A 16,180-nucleotide genomic window follows, 5' to 3' on the forward strand; every position below is an offset into this window, starting at 1 on the left:
GCCCAACAAATGTATCCTTATTTGAGGAGACAGTGGTCCCTGCAGACCAGTTTCATGGCCAGCTGCTTCTGTAAAGCAGAGATTCTCCGCCTGGCTGTGTCTCAGAATCATAGGGCAGCTTGTGCCTCAGAATCATAGGGCAGCTCCTGCCTCTTTATTTAGAAACATTCTCCAGCCAGTATCCTGATGTACATGAAGTCAGCACTACAGGAGAGATGGGAGATGGAAACTGTTCACGTCAGTGTGTTATGTTGACTTTTCTGAAAGAATCCTGCACAGAGCATGTTTCAGAAAACCTCAGACCTTGCTTCACTTCCTGAGATCAGACCAGAGGCTAGCTCATTGTATTCAGCCCTGGACCTATATTGTTTTGACCTCAAATGACTTTTTCTCTTAATATTTCCTATTAAGGTCCCCCAGTACCATCTCTTTTAAGGGAAGTGCTAAGAATTAGACTTGTAAAAAAAACAAATTTGGAAATATAGGCAATAGAGTGTTGAAATCAGCTTTGTGAATCATTTTCTAAAAATTTGGTGGGTGTAAAGAACTTTTTTTCCAGTTTGAATTATTTTCACTGACCCTGTTTTTTTAGTGCCTCTATCATCCTTCCAGGTGCACCCCTTCCTCCCTCTCTTTCCTATTCAAACCTGAGAAAGGATGCAAGTACCTTCAAGCTGCAGATCCACTGGATCCTGTCACACAAGTCACTCCACAGAATGTTTTACCTTGTTGCTCAGATGGTTGGCTAAGTTCCATCAGGGAACGGTTCTGGGAACATAGGCCAGTGCTTGTTTTTGAGGCTGGTTTCAAAGATTTGGAGCCTGACCAAGAGCATAATCAGTTTGTTACTTTTCTCAAACAAGTATTCTTGAGGAGACCGTAAACTTTTGGAGAGCCCCAGGACTCTTTCCTTACTGTACTTTTGTACCAAGCCCCCTACTTCTAATAGTGATCTTTTCATGGTGTATGCAGAATATTTGTTTAGTAAATGACCCAGGTGTGGATTACAAATCTCAAGCCCAAACTGGTTTTCTCAGGGGCCTGGTAAGTCTCTACTCAGTGGCCTTGTCTGATGTAGCCCATCTTAAGTTTAGCTTTGTGCAGGATGCAGGGATCGATACCAGGGAGGCAAGGAGAGTGGGAGAGTGGTCCGCGGCAGACGCTTGAACTGAACTCAGAATGATTAGCGCAGTCGTGAAAGCCACGGCATGCTCCCTGACCACTTCATTTGAGCTCTGCTCCCCATTACACCCAGTTCCTAACCCAGGAGATCAGGGATGCTTAAGGAGAGAGGTGATAATGTCTCTCTGTTGTGTTACTGTGCAGTGTTCGTGCCACCGTCTCAGGAATGTGAACCCTTGTGCAAATGAGTCACTTCTGTTTCCCTTTCTGCACGTCATTTCAGAGAGAGTGATTTATTTCCTGTTTTTGAGGGCTTGATTTCATCGTTTACTTGGGAGAGAAATTGGATGGACTTTCAACTTTTAGTTGGTTACTTGTTCCTCCTTTGCTGAAAAATAGTCTGTCTTTGACAGAGTTGTTCATACCGAGTCAGTGAAAGATGTTTTTTAGGCTTTCAGAGATGACACTTAATTTCTTTAGTGTGAGAAAATGATAATATGTCATTTTATTTCTAAACAAGTAAAACTGTCACCTAAAATTTCACCTGTAATCTTTGGAAAAACCCAAGAAAGCATCTCATTACCTATTGGTTCTACTTTCAACCCTTTTTAGCATATAAACCTGAAGAAGCCTTGTGTAGCTATAAGCCAGTGTCCCCCAAATTGGGGAATAGATCCTTCTTCCAAGATATGCACAGATGTGCTGGCAGCAGGTGCCCATGACCCTGCCTTTCCCAACTTAAATTGGTTTCTCCACTTCTCTATTCCCATAACCTTAAACATTCCTACTTCATATATGTTGTACATTTCATGAAGCACCATTAACATCTCATTGGACACTGGTGTTCCAAGGAGCTCAGAGAAAAGGTGACAACTTATGTCAGTGTTTTATCTTTTACACAAAAGAATTATAAATTAGAATTTTCATTTTTCTTTGGAGTTTTATCATGTCTGCTTTTGAGGCTTTACATATTAGCCAATTGGAAAAAATTACAAGAAGACACATCTGTCCATCCTCTTTTTAGGAAGATTATTGAAATGTTTCATTTATCAAATAATTATTGGGTATTGTCTGTGTCTAAAGGAGTTGTGTTTTTAAAATTTATTTTATTTTATATTAGTTTCAGGTATACAGTACAGTGGTTAGATACTTATATAATTTATGAAGTGATCCCCCGATTATTCTTAACACCCATCTGGCTCTACACAGAGCCAATACAATAATATTGACTACAATCCTATGTTGTACTCCATGTCCCCATGACTTTTTAAAGTACTAATTTGTACTTCTTCACCCCTTCACTTTTTTCACCCAGCTCTCCAACCCCCCTACTCTCTGGCAATTACCAGTTTGTTCACTGTATCTGTGTCTATTTTTCACATCATTTGTACCTTTTGTTTCTTAGATTCCGCATATAAGTGAAATCGTATGGTATTTATCTTTGTCTGACTTATTTTACTCAGAGTAATACTCTCTAGGTCTGTTCATATTGTTGTAAATGGTAAGATTACATTTTGTTATGGCTGAGTAATATTCCATTGTATATATATGTACTGTAATTTCTTTATCCAATCGTCTGTTAATGGGCACTTAGGTTGCTTCCATATCTTGGCTATTGTGAAAAGCGCTGCAGTGAACATAGGGGTGCATAAGATCTTTACAAATTAGTGTCTTGGTTTTCTTTGGGTAAATACTCAGAATTGCAATTGCTGGGTCAAAAGGTAGTTAGTTATATTTTTAATTTTTTGAGAAACTTCTAAACTTTTCCATGGTGGCTGTACCAGTTTGCAATCCCATCAACAGTGTATGAAGGTTCGCATTCTCTCCAACACTTGTTGTTTTTTGATTTATTGATGATAGCCATTCTGACAGGTGTGAGGTGATACTTCACTGTGGTTTTAATTTGCATTTCTCTGATGATTGGTGAACTTGAGCATCTTTTCATATGTCTGTTAGCCATCTGTATTTCTTTCTTGAAGAAATAACCTGTTCAATGCTCCTGCGTATTTTTTAATGGGATTGTTTTTTGTCATTGTTGTTGTTGGGTTGTATGAGTTCTTTATGAAATCTAGATATTAACCCCTTATCAGATGTATCATAAGCAAATAGCTTCTCCTATTTAGTAGGCTGTCTTTTTATTTTGTTGATGGGTTTCTTTGCTGGGCAAAAACTTTTTATTTTTTTGGGATGTCTTAGAGCAATAGTACCCAACCTTTTTGGCACTAGGGACCAGTGCACCTGTGAGAATCTAATGCCTTGATGATCTGAGAGGGAGCTGAGGCGGTGAAGCAAATGCTGGGGAGTGGCAGTAAATACAGATGAAGCTTTGCTTGGTCACCTGCCGCTCACCTCCTGCTCTGTGGCCCAGTCCTAACAGGCCACTGACCGTTAGCGGTCTGTGGTCCCGGGGTTGGGGACCGACCTCTGTGCTAGAGGACTTTCAAGTAGGAAAAAGCTGCGTTTGATCTAAGATTCCAGGATTCAGAGTTCTCAGTCCTCATATGTCAAATAACTTAATTTAGAGCATAGTAAATATCATTATTTTACTGTTGAAGACTTAAAACTTCTATTAGTGAGGCCAGGACAAAACGTTACTGGGAACCATTATGTGTCACACTGTGTAGATTGGCTCTGTGTTTTAGGATTGAATGCACTTGTATCACTCTGATGAGATTAAAATCAAATAGGGAAGTCTGTCCCTTTGAGACCTAGTGGGTTTGAGGCTTCGAGTTCCAGTAGAGATGTGGAAAACTTTTTGGAATGTGTTTAGCTGGGATTAGATTTTGCCACATCATCCCAAACAGAAACTCTGTCCTCATTCAACAATAACTCCTCATTCTCCTTTCCCTCCACCGTGGAAGCCACCATTCTACTTTCTATCTCTATGAATTTGCCTGTTTTAGGTACCTCATATATGTAGAATCGTACAATGTTGTTCCTTTAGTGTCTGGCCTATTTCACTGAGTGTAGCGTTTTCAAGATTCATCCACATTGTAGCATGTATTGAAGTACTATTCCTTTTTATGGCTGAATAATATTCCATTGTATGGATGAACTGTGTTTTCTTTATCCGTTCCTTGACTGACACTTGGGTTATTTCCACCTTTTGGCAGTAGTGAACATTCACGTATGAGTCCCTGCTTTCAGTTCTTCTGGGTAGATACCTAGGAGTAAAACCGCTGGATCATATGGTAATTCTGTAACTTTTTGAGGAACTACCAAATTGCTTTCTGTAGTGTTCTGGCCATGTTAAAACTAGGCAGTAATATCTGTGCATGTAAGAAGTATCTTAAATATTTATCAACCATTTGAAAATTTAAGTTAGAAATATGAATGGAGTGTATTGTTAGCACTTTGATTATGTATTTATGGGATTTATTCATCTGTCTTGAAAGTTACTTGTTTGGGCATGTCCCTGTGTTTCCCACTTCATAGCAGTTCATTGACCTGATCTGCATTTTTCATCTTCAGCCACCTTTTTCTGTGTTTTATATAGCAAAAAGTGTTTTTTGCATATTGATTAGATGTGCACCATATTTTAAAATATCATTTAAAAAAGAGATTAGTTTATAAGAAACATGTTGGAATTATTTTACAGTTTTGTATTGCCAAAGTTGAGATCTGAAATTATGTGTTAACTTTCGCTTGGTGGCAGAATGAGGAGTATTCTTGCTGGTTAAAATAAATATTAAGGTGGTAAGACAGAAAAGTATTCAGATGTTGGGGACAGCTTCTATTGGACACTGAAATGGTGTGGGAAGAGATTAAATCCTGTTGGGGTGGTTCTGTGTTATTAGTTCTACTTTGTTAGGATATTGAAGACAACTAGAATTTTTACTTCTTGGGTCAGAGTGTTGTTAGCCATTTACTTATAGCAGGCTTGTGTCGTCATGGCAGGTAGCTATGGATGTTGGCTGTTCAGCAAATATGGATGAGACCTTAAATGAGTAGGCATCCAGTCGTGCTCAGGCTTAAAAAAAAAAAAAAAGGCTCTGTGCAGATTAAGCTACATATTTGTCACAAATGTAAAAAATATATTTTTATCAACAAACATAGCACTAGCCTGCTTTTGTGATTTTAGTTTCCTGGATCCCTTACTCCTGCTCTCTTTTGGTGGTTAACTGTTGTCTATAGCTGAGCCAAAACTGTATTTTTCCAGCAATTAAGCTTAAAATAAGCAATTTGAGATTGGAGTCAGCTGCAGAGTATGTTTTTAACAGCCTCCTTTCTCACCATGGCTGAGAAAGCTTTTATTAGCAGATTTCACGGGAGGTTCTATGGGGCAGACTGTTGTACGCCTTTTTTCTTTTTGAAATAGTAGGACAGCAAAAAAAAAAAAGTTTTCTTTCTTTAAAAAACCCATTAGTTTATAATCATCAAAGATATTGGAATCTGGATTATCTCGTCAGTGAAAGTGGGAGGTCATTTAAAAACGAAGCTCATTTCCTTCTTTGAGTGGTTAACCTCATGCTGCCTGAGGTGGATGTGTCTACCTGACTGAGAAAGCCCATTTGGCCTTCGTCAGAGAGTCAATTATTAGTTCAACAAATACTCATAGCAACTTTGTCATGTGTCTGGCCTTGTGTTTAAAGCTGGGGATAAAGAGTAAGTGAGACAAATTCTGTTCCTGTTTCCTGCAATTTAGACCACTTCCCACATCTCCCCCTGAATCAATCTCAGTCAGTGTCTGTCTGTCTGTCTCTCTTTCTCTTAACTGGTTTATAGAATTCATATCCTGCATATCCTGCAGTGCACTCATTTAACATGTACCATTCGCTGGTGACTGGCGCATTCACAAAGTCATGCATCAATTACCACAACCAATTCTAGAGTCTTTTTATTACCCCCAAAGAAACCCCATACCTTTTAGTTGTCACTGCCAATCTTCCCCTCTCCCTCAGCCCCTGGCAACCACTAATATACTTTCTGTCTCTAGATTGGCCTATTCTGGATATTTCATATAAAAGGACATATATGTGACCTTTCATTGAACATAATGCTTTCAAGGTTCATCCATGTTGTAGTGTATATCAGCACTTCGTTCCTTTTTCTGGACAAATACTATTCTATTGTGTGGGTATACCTCCTTTTGTTTATCCATTCATCTGTTTATGGGCATATGGTAGTTTCTATCTTTTAGCTATTTATGTGTAATACTGCTATGAATATGTGTGTACAAATTTTTGCACAGACATATGTGTTCAGTTTTCTTGGATTCCCTGGCTCTCCTGCCTATCTCATAGATACAGGCCTTTACATCACAAAACAATGTAGAAGGATTAGATATATGGGAACATTCAGGGGGGACATGTAGCCATAATTTAGAGAGGCAGGGAGGACTTCCCAGGAGGACATGATGTCCAAGCTAGAATTGAAAAGAAGAATGAATGTTTTAAACTGTAGGCCATAACTCACTAGCAGGTTGTGAAATTAGTTTAGTGGATCATGGCTAGCATCTTTTAAGAGCTGAACTAAAATAAAGCAGTAGGTGTGGGTGAACATTTCATGTGGTAGGGGAAGTATCCTTGTGTACATTTATTTTTGTTAGGATATGTGAGCGTATAGTGAAGTGTAGTGTATGTAAAGTTTATTTAGTACTCTAGGCTGCAGTCAGAACAGCATGAAAGCCACTGCTTTAGGAATTTTTGAAAAGAGATTAGATTATTAATCTGAAGGGTCGAGTAATGGCCCTAGTTGAAGATGGAGAAACACAGCTCTAGAAAAGAAGGTAACCTGTACAGAAATTTTGTTTGATTGCCTTAGTATGAGAGTGTACATCTTCTAAGACAAGAAACCAGAAAGCTGTTCAGTGGTTAAGATACCAAAGATGATTTCCAAATTTTAGGCATCCTTCCTCTTATTCTACCAATTTTTTCTTTTTCTCCTGGGAAAATAGCCAGAATGATAGCAAAACATAAGCTTTGAAAAAGACAAAATTTCTTGAATATAAGAATGTAAACTGAAGGCCATACCCTTAAATAAATGTTTTATTATTTATTATTATTATTTTTAAGTGAGGCAGCCCTTAGTTGACCTCACAGAATGCAAGGACCTTGTCAGCTTACAATGCCTTATTTTGTATGCCCGCAGCACCTGGTCTTCCTAGGTGGTCTCCCATCCAAGTACTAACCAGGCCCAACCCTGCTTAGCTTCTGAGATCAGACAGGATTGGGCTTGTTTAGGGTGGCATGGCCGTAGACTAAATATGGAACTTAAATTTTAATTACTAACACATTTTTTTTCCCTCTCAAAAGATAAGTATCTTTAATTGAGGATATTTATTTGCTTGGGAGGTTAATATTCTGATGTGGAAATGCCCTTTTTAGAGTTTACAGCTTTTTATGGGGGGGGGGCGGTGTAGATCATTTAGGCCTATTATTGGGATATCTTTTGGAATTCCCATTCCCTCTTTTCAAATTACTTTGGTCTTTTCTCTAAGAAATTACTGAAGATAGTTGTTTGAAATGTTGCCAGGTTGTAAGGAGATCTGCATTATTTAAGGACACAGCTGGCTGATCTATGTGATGTCCCTTTACTATTCTCCTGGGCTTGAAACTTCCTTTACATGACTCAGTAACAAAGCCAGGAGAGGGGAGTGACCGGGGAGAAGAAATCCTGCTTCCCTTTCTGAGCTGCAAAGGGCTTTTGTGGAGGTTTTCATTTAATTACACTTGTTTCTTTTAGTGGTCACAGCATGTGCTGAACTCAAACGTCTTCCCAAAGTGGCCTCCAGTAGAGCTCTGAGAAAGACTATGAGCTGGGCCTGCCTCCCACAGTTTTTAGTTTGCAGATAACTTTTGGTAAATAGAGTTATCTTCCCAAGTGTGGGAATGATTAAGAGAAAACAAACTGTACTTAGATATGGAAAAGGGTGACCTGAATATTTGCCCAGAGGGTGAGAATGTTCTTTCCACCCCCAACCCTTCCTGTGCCAGTACTGCAGCCTGTCCTGGGGGATGGTCTTCCTCAGGGAGACTGGGGGACTGGAAAGCAGTGGCCCACAGGCTTGGCCCCTCCGGAGGGGCTTGTTTCCCTGGGGCTTATTCTTTCCCTGGCTAAGTTTCTTCCCTAATCATTTTATATTTTTAGCACCAGTGTGCAGTTGGTCTGTGAGGCTGCAGGTATAGCGGACAGAAAGGGCACCTGGCCCAGGGCCACAGCCCACCAGTTAGCAGTCCCGCTAAGAGTGAGGACAGAGATGCTTTGTGTGGGTTAATAGTGCAGCATTTCTAAGATCTTTAGAGCTTTGCCCAGGGAAACTAGTTTTCCTTTTTCTTTTCTTTCTTTCTTTCTTTTTTTTTTTTTTTTTTTAGGTTATTTGGGAGAAACCAGAAGTAGTATATTTAAAAATAGCTGTCTTGAACTTTCAAGTAAATGTATTTAGGGCTCACTTTTCTGGAGGTTGGCCAGTTCTCGCCTGTCAATGATTTCTTTCACTCCTCTAAATGGGCATGAGAAACCAAAGGATGTAAAACATGGGAGGAATTTTGCTAAAGTAGGCCCTGTCAAAACTTGGAGGGGAAGAGAGAATGAAAACTATTGAGTCCAATGAGATTTTAAAATTATGTGTCAATTATTCTGTGTTTTATTTTCAGTTGATCTCTTCCTAATTACGGTGGTTCAGACATTTGAATGTCTGGAAAAATGTCAGGTTAAAGGACCTGAAGAATCTTGGAGGAAGTCTAAATTGTTAGGCAGGTCTTTTTCTGCCTGAATTTTGAAACTAGCTTTTTTTTTTTTTTTTTTTTTTTTTTTAATGTGTGTATGTGTGTATTCACAATTATTGCCAACCTAAGTTTTGCCGCCCCTCTCTTCACAGTGTCTCTCATATATCCATGTTGTTTCCTGGTGTGTCCAGCTGTTTCCTTAATGGATTCTTTTCCATCCTATCAACAGTCGAGCATATACTTGGCTTTATTGCAAGAACTGGCGATGATACAGATGGAAGTACTCTATATAAATGCCCCCAAATAACTCTTCTTTTCATGATGATTAGATTTTGCCTACACATTTAAAGTTTTGCTGTAAGAACTGACTTGCTTTAGAGTCAGAAACAAGCAGCAAAGTTTTAGAGGGGCTGAAAAGCATCACTTAATCATAGAATATCAGTACTTCTGAGAGAGTATGTACTACTGCTTTGCTGAATATAGAAAAAAAAATAATAGCTCCCATTTTTTAAGACTTGCTGTATGTAGTACCATGTTCAGCAACTATTTTAATCCTCATAGTAACTGTGCAAGGTAGATCCTGTTAGAATCTTCATTTTGCAGATGAAGAAACCAAAGCCAGAGACCAGGTGGCCTCCAGGTTTGCATTGTGTCTCAGATTATAAGGACAGAGGTTGTTTCCACTGCATTAAGCAAAATTTCCTCATCCACCCTGCCTAAACCACAGAACCCTGTGGTGCTGTAAGGTTTTCTCTACACACCAATTTAGCCTCAGCTTTGCTGCTTTTGTTTTGGTAGGTACCTGCCTCTTGTCATGTGCTGCTCCCCTGTTTGAGAATGGTGGGCACTCCTCAGTTACAAACATCCCCTGAAGAGCCAGCCGTTTGCACACTGTACCCCCATCACTGCACCCCATGGCCTCCCCAAATGCCCACCCTGTGGTGGAAGATGCTAGCCTCTATATAGCTGCTTTCCTTTTTTCTCTCTAGCCTCTTTCTCCTACCTTCCACCCTCCCTTTTCTGTGTGTGTGTCTCTCACGGAAGGTTAGTTAATTCCATCTCAGGTAATCTCTTATTCTTTGACAAAATCCATTCTTAGTTTCATACCTTTGTCATAAAAATGAGGGTTCCCCTTCCCCTAAATTGGGGTTTGCTAGGATCAGATGAAGCAATATTTTGAACTTAGTTTTCTGTTCATTGTGCTCGCTCAGAATTAGATACAACAGAATTGAAAGAAAAAGAAGCAGATACCATGTAGCCCTCTGCTACCCAAAGTGTGGTCCATGGACCAGCATCATTGCATCATTGGGGAGCTTGTTAGAAGGGCAGATTTTGCCCTCCATAACCTACAGAACTCAAGCTTGTGTTCTATGCACATAACTTTTAAGAAACACTGTGTGTGTGCTGTATCTTATCGCCCATGGTCACAGCTGAAAGCCTTCAGTGTCATTATTAGTAGCGATGCTAGTAATGATGAGGTTTGTGAATGACACTGAGAAATGTTTCTTTACATAATTTGAGAACTGCTTCTAACAACCCAGAAGGTGAACTTGAAAATAGCCATAATTGGTAAAGTGATTACTCTAAAACATGTTAAAATTTCGCAGGGAGCACTGGCTACCCAGTGAGACATCGGTAGAGTAAGGAGTGGCCCCTCACCACCTGGGCTGTTTGCCCTTGTCGGTAATAATACTGTCCCTGCTGTCTTATGCAGTCCTTGCTGTCCTCCAGCCAGTGGGCAGCCTGTCCCCTGGGGATGGACAGGGCCTCAGTTTTGAACTTGTCTTAATGATTCCGGATGAGATGGTTCATATTCCAAAGGGCCGATTATTAAATCTTCATTGTGGTGCTACCCTTGAATCAGTCAGGTTAGCAGTGTACCTGGAGGGGCTTTTCTCCTATCCTGGAGTGGTTTCTAGAGATTAGATTTATCAGGAGGCAGAAGGGGTAGGTTTTTGAAGACTGTTTCTACCATTTAAAAGCTAAAAACTGTCATCGAGGACACTGATATTTTAAATTTACTTCCTCTCTCATGCATGTTGCCCTTGGGACAGGCTCCTCTCTCACAGCTGAGTCAGGAGCGTTTTCTTCTGTATGCTTTCTTTTATCAATAAGAGCCATACGTAACTCATTTCCACATTCTCCTTGTTTTCCAAAAAGCTCCTATGTTTTGTTTACTTTTTACTATAACCTCCTTTTACTTAGGGCTTTTAATTCTCCTTCCTTCTTTTCCTCCTTGCCTTCCAATTCTTGTCTTAAGACTTTGATTTTTAGACTCTATATTTTATTTTAAGTAATCTCAAATTTCCTTTGGGAGGTGTGAGGGGATCAGTATTAAAGACACCAGGAAGCATATCCGTTTGTTTCTGCTTTAGGAACTCTCGCTTGTTGGAGCTTCTTTCACTGCAGGACTCTGGGCTTGTACATGCCATACCGAACAGTGTCTGTTAGTTCTGTCTGAACCAGAGGCTTTGGGGCCTTGGGCAGGAGAAAGGTCTGCAGGGTGATGGCCGTGGCGACTGTGCACACAGTGGGCTGGAAGGGCAGTGGCAGGGGCCCAGCTTGGCAGCTGGCCGGCAGTCTTGGACTGGAGCATCTGCAGTGACATTGGAAGGGAGGAACAGGAAGATGTGAAAGGCCTTCTGGGGACAAAACAAACTGATCTGGGCTACTAGTCATGTGCAGAGTCAGCATCTGTGTGACTCCGATTATCAGGCCTTGATAATGCCTTCAGCAGATTCTCTTTAGATTTGGGTGTTCTTTTTTCATATATCTGGGAAACTTGATAAAAGGCTTGGACCAGCATAGTTCTTCTTTATTTTTTTTTTAAAATCCTTTTTGAGCTGTTTGTTATAAATCCTACAGTGGGAATTGTGGAGTGGCTGCAGAAGGCACCTAGGCTGTCCTTGTTCCCTTTCTTCTGCCCGCAAACCTCAAGTCTTCCACCACTTGGGGTGGGCTGAACTTCCCAGCAGCACCCAGCTCATTATTTGGGAGCCCACTCTTCTAATACTGCTCCTTGGCCCACAGTTAAGTCTTGGGTATGAAGTGTAAGGAAGCGTTTTCAAGTCCAGTTAGGTGGGTGGTGTTCGTAACATACGGCTGCCCTGGAGTGCCCAGACGGCACCCATCCTCGAGGGCCCAGGGACCTAAGTCCCATTCCTGAAGGCTGTTGTTTCCCTGGGTTTGTGAGGTGCCCAGCAGGGACATGGGTGCCATCAGAGAAGACCGAAGGTCTTTTTCTTTTGACCTGAAGTGGGATCTGGACAGATCCTATTCTTGGTAAAGCCTTACTCAGTGAATACCAGAATTGGAAAATTGTGTTTATCTGAGGCTAGACTCATTGATACCCATTAGCTATGGATGAGGCCACTTAATGTAGATGTTGAAAGGTGAATCAAATCTGAAGGAGTTGCTGTGCTTAGAACAGCTAAGAACATAGACTCCTTGTAAAGGGTCCTTGGCCCCGCTTTGCGGGAGCCTTAGCTCCGTGCACAGTCAGCCGATTAGACTGATCGTGAATCCTCCTGGTTTATTCACCAGAGGAGTCTGCTGCTGTGCAGCCTGCCCTGCGCTTCACTCGGCTGGTTTCTTGTTCTGACTCCTGTGTATGTTTGCAAGTAGCAAAATAATGTTTATTATTCGTACTTTTAAAATCATAGAAGTACATCCGATTATTCTGTCCAGCTTTTGTGGCAGCTCATTTACAGATAGTCACTAAATCAAACCTGTGGAGGTTGGAACTATGGCATTCATCCCCTATCCCCCACTGTTCAAAGCCCAGCTGGCTCATTCTCTTGTTTCATTTTTTCCCCCTCTCAGCTATATTTTTTACATATAAATGATCATATTACAAGAGGTTAAAAGGTGATTCAGGATTTGGGGCACTTTGGTTTTCTAGCTCAGAATGGAAATGTGGAAGAGCAGGGATCAGTTGTAGGATTGACCTACATGGCAGAAGGGAAAAAGCTACAGAGAAAAGAGGAAGAAGACATGCCTGTTTGGCATCCTGGGTCTTCTGGTCCCCAGCTTGCCGCCCACGGCTCAGGTAAAACTCCAGGTAAAAGTGAATTGTGGAGGTTACCCTATTTAATGCCCCCCAAGGAAGCAGACCTGTAGGAATGCCTTCCCCAGCCTGCAGCTGCCACAGAGGGTGGAGGAGAATTGGGTCACCCCTGGAGGTAGACCCTCCCACTGTCACAAGGCTGGGGACACCCTGACCAGCATCATAACATTCCTGATGCCAGGTATGAACTAGGTCGAAGAGCCTGCTACCTCAAGATTCAATATTTCTTTTCTTTTCTTCTTCTTCTTCTTTTTTTTTTTGCTCAAATACATGTCTATTGGTGAAAGGATTATTGGAGTAAAGCTCTCTTGGTAGACACCCTGGTCAGAAGAAAGCAAGAAATACATTCCTGGTGTCAGGCAGTTGCAGCAAATTTTTGCAGAATGCTTGAGCCTGGCACAGCAATCCTGAGAATGTTAAGTGTGTTGTTTTTTCTTATAATAAAAGGCTGACTGTATCTTGTTCTCATCTATTTAACAGACACTTGAGTGCTTACTATGGGCCAAGCCCTCTCTAGCTGTTGAGAAGATGGCAGCAAGCAAACAAGCCACTGAACTCTACATTCTAGTAGGAAGAAGGACAGTGGACACTTAGATAAACCTGATAAAGTATCTGGTAGTGGCAGAGCCAGGAGGATAAGGGGCTGAGTGGGATGGTGGGGTGCTCTTCTAGATGTGATGGTCATGGAAGTTTGGGACATTTAGTAGAGCCCTCTGAAGTAAGGGAGAAGGCATTCCAGTTGAGGGCAGTGGAGGTGTGCATGGCCTGAGCCAGAGAGCACAGGTGAACCCCTAGACGGCTGCTGGGGCTGAGAGGGAGGAGCAAAGAAAGGGAGGGGAGGATGGCAGGGTGGGTGGGGGGCGGAGGGGAGTCACCAGGGGCCACACGGGGCCTTGGAGGCCCTTAGCTCACCAGACAGTCTCCTCTCAGTTTGTTTTGAAGCCTTATCCCTTTTGTGGCAACATTAGTTCTAGTTTGATAAATAATAGTAGGAAAATGGAAATTTCTGTATAAAATTTACTTTTCTGGAAACTGCAGGATTTTTGCTTAGATCTCAGTTGTTGGGGGGAGGGGAGCAGATAAAAGTCTCTTTCCTCTGTAACATTCATTCTTTTTGTGTGTGTGTGTGGTAAAAAAAACCCGCATAATGTAACTTTCACTGTCTTTACCATTTTTAAATGTATAGCTCAGTATTGTTCATTTATATGTACATTGTTGTACAACAGGTCTCCAGAACTTTTTTATCCTGCAAAACTGAAAGTGTATCTACCCATTGAACAGCAACTTTTCTTTCCCTGTCCCCTTAGTACGGGGCAACCACCATTCTACATTCTGTTTCTAAGAGTTTTACTATTTTAGATGCCTCATGTAAGTGGAATCATTAAGTATTTGTCTTTTTGAGACAGCTTATTTCATTTAGCATAATGTTTCAGGGTTCATCCCTATTGTAGCATGGGACAGGATTTCCTTTTAAGACTGAATGATAATCCACCATATGTATGAACCACATTTTCTTTGTTTATTCTTCTGTGGATGGACATTTGCCTGACTTCTACCTCTTAGCTGTTGTTGCTTTTCTTTGAACCCTGCTTGTGTCAGGCACTGTGAGAGGCTCTGGGATCTGAAATGAATGTGGCCCAGGGCTGACCCTCAGGGATGTCACCCACAGTGTAGTCACAGGGAAAGCAAGTGAACTGTTTCCATCATGACTAAGAAGAGCAGTGGTGGAGGCAAACCCAGGCGCCAAACCAAGTACTGAGAAAAAACTTGAATTAGTCAGATTAGGATGATGGCCAGTGGAGGGTTTACTAGGCAAGGAGTCCTGATCTGAGGGAAAACAGTTTTCCTTACAGAATTGCAAAAGGTGAAAATGTGGGGAGTGGTGAGAAATGTAGCTGGAAGCGTAAACCACAGCTGGAAAAACAGATCGAAAGTCTCATGGGCCCTGCTGAAGAATGTGGAGGTTTTCTTGGGGGCCACTGGGGACTGTTAGAGGAGTCAAGCAATAAAAGTGATAACAGACTTTCTTTTAGGAGTGTGATTATGGGATATTGGTGCAGGTGCCCTCCATGTATTGTTTTGCTTATTCTTGGCTCAGTAAATATTTGCTTAATGAGCAAGTAAGGAGCAGACCTTTCATCAGGGATCAGAGGTGATCAGATAGCATTTTAGGGGTTGAGGGAGAGGTTCCGATGAGCTTTGTGTTACTTTGCCTGTTTTATTGCTGAGTATCTATGGAGACCAATTCCCTGAGCTGTACTGTGAGCTAGGTTTCCGTCATCCATGTGGTAGAGAATTACTTGAAACTTGACTATTTGCTGTTACGTGAGGAAGGAATGTGTATTCTATGAAAGTGCGTTGGCATGTTGTCATGAGCTGTGTAATCTGGAGGTATTTGTAAAAGTGTCATCTGGTGCAAAGGCTGATATTTAATTATCTTTAAAAATAAGTACGGGAAAAGACAATCCAGTTCCAGATTTCAGGGTTCTGTGATGAGTCTGTTTTGGTGGAAGTGATTTGTGTTCAGTGGCATTTCTTCCCCTCTCACAGCTCTCATATGGTACTGTTTTGACTTGTTTGGAAGATAATTTACTTCTTAAAGAGACTGATTCAACTAATCTGGGAAGTCGGTTTGATTATGTGAGCTAGAAATTTGAAGTCGTTGCCTTCTACTTATAAGGCTTGTTATTTATTCATTTATTTGTCCATACATTTCTACAGTGGAAATTTACTGAGTGTGCTTAATATATAGCAAATATGACAAGCCTGGCTTGGCTGGCCATCTAGGCAGTGAGGGAGACAAAGTAAATTGTCTAATTGTGTGGCAAAGCTAGAAACTATTGAAAAGAGTCTAATGATGGGGAATTTGGGGTGAGGGGGGCTATGTGGGATAGTTAGATGAGACAGTAACATTTAAGATGAGCCTGGAAGAGAAAGAGAGAACAGTCATGTGAAGAATCTTCTAGGCAGATTAATAGAATGCGAAGGCTCTGAGGAGGCTTATGGTTTTAGGGGAACCGAAGAGACAGTGAAGCTAGAGCATGATGGATTGAAGAAATCATGCTGGACCACATACACTGTGGCAACTAAGAGGTTCAGATTTTGTTTTTAAATAGGAAAATGACATAATCTGATATGTTTAAAATGATTACGTAGACGTCTTAAATAGAGGATGAATTGAGGGAGGCGAGACATTGTGAAAACCAGTAATTAGGGCATTCTTGTGTAGTGGAGGTGAGAGAGTGGCTTGGGTTAGGGCCGTGATAGGTTTCAGGACCAGTAGCACCAGCAAATTAGAATCACCTGGGAACTTGATAGCAATGCA

General features: G+C 41.2%; 1 protein-coding gene and 1 pseudogene across 6 annotated transcripts in view; one reads left to right on the forward strand and one right to left on the reverse strand.

The window, feature by feature from the left end:
• Nucleotides 1-16,180, forward strand: part of CARMIL1 (capping protein regulator and myosin 1 linker 1) — a 262,957-nt gene that overhangs the window by 16,964 nt on the left and 229,813 nt on the right. The window lies entirely within an intron of this gene.
• Nucleotides 7,204-7,322, reverse strand: LOC118613030 (annotated as a pseudogene).

Source organism: Rousettus aegyptiacus, unplaced genomic scaffold, assembly GCF_014176215.1.
Source record: "Rousettus aegyptiacus isolate mRouAeg1 unplaced genomic scaffold, mRouAeg1.p scaffold_m13_p_17, whole genome shotgun sequence".
Taxonomy (NCBI): domain Eukaryota; kingdom Metazoa; phylum Chordata; class Mammalia; order Chiroptera; family Pteropodidae; genus Rousettus; species Rousettus aegyptiacus.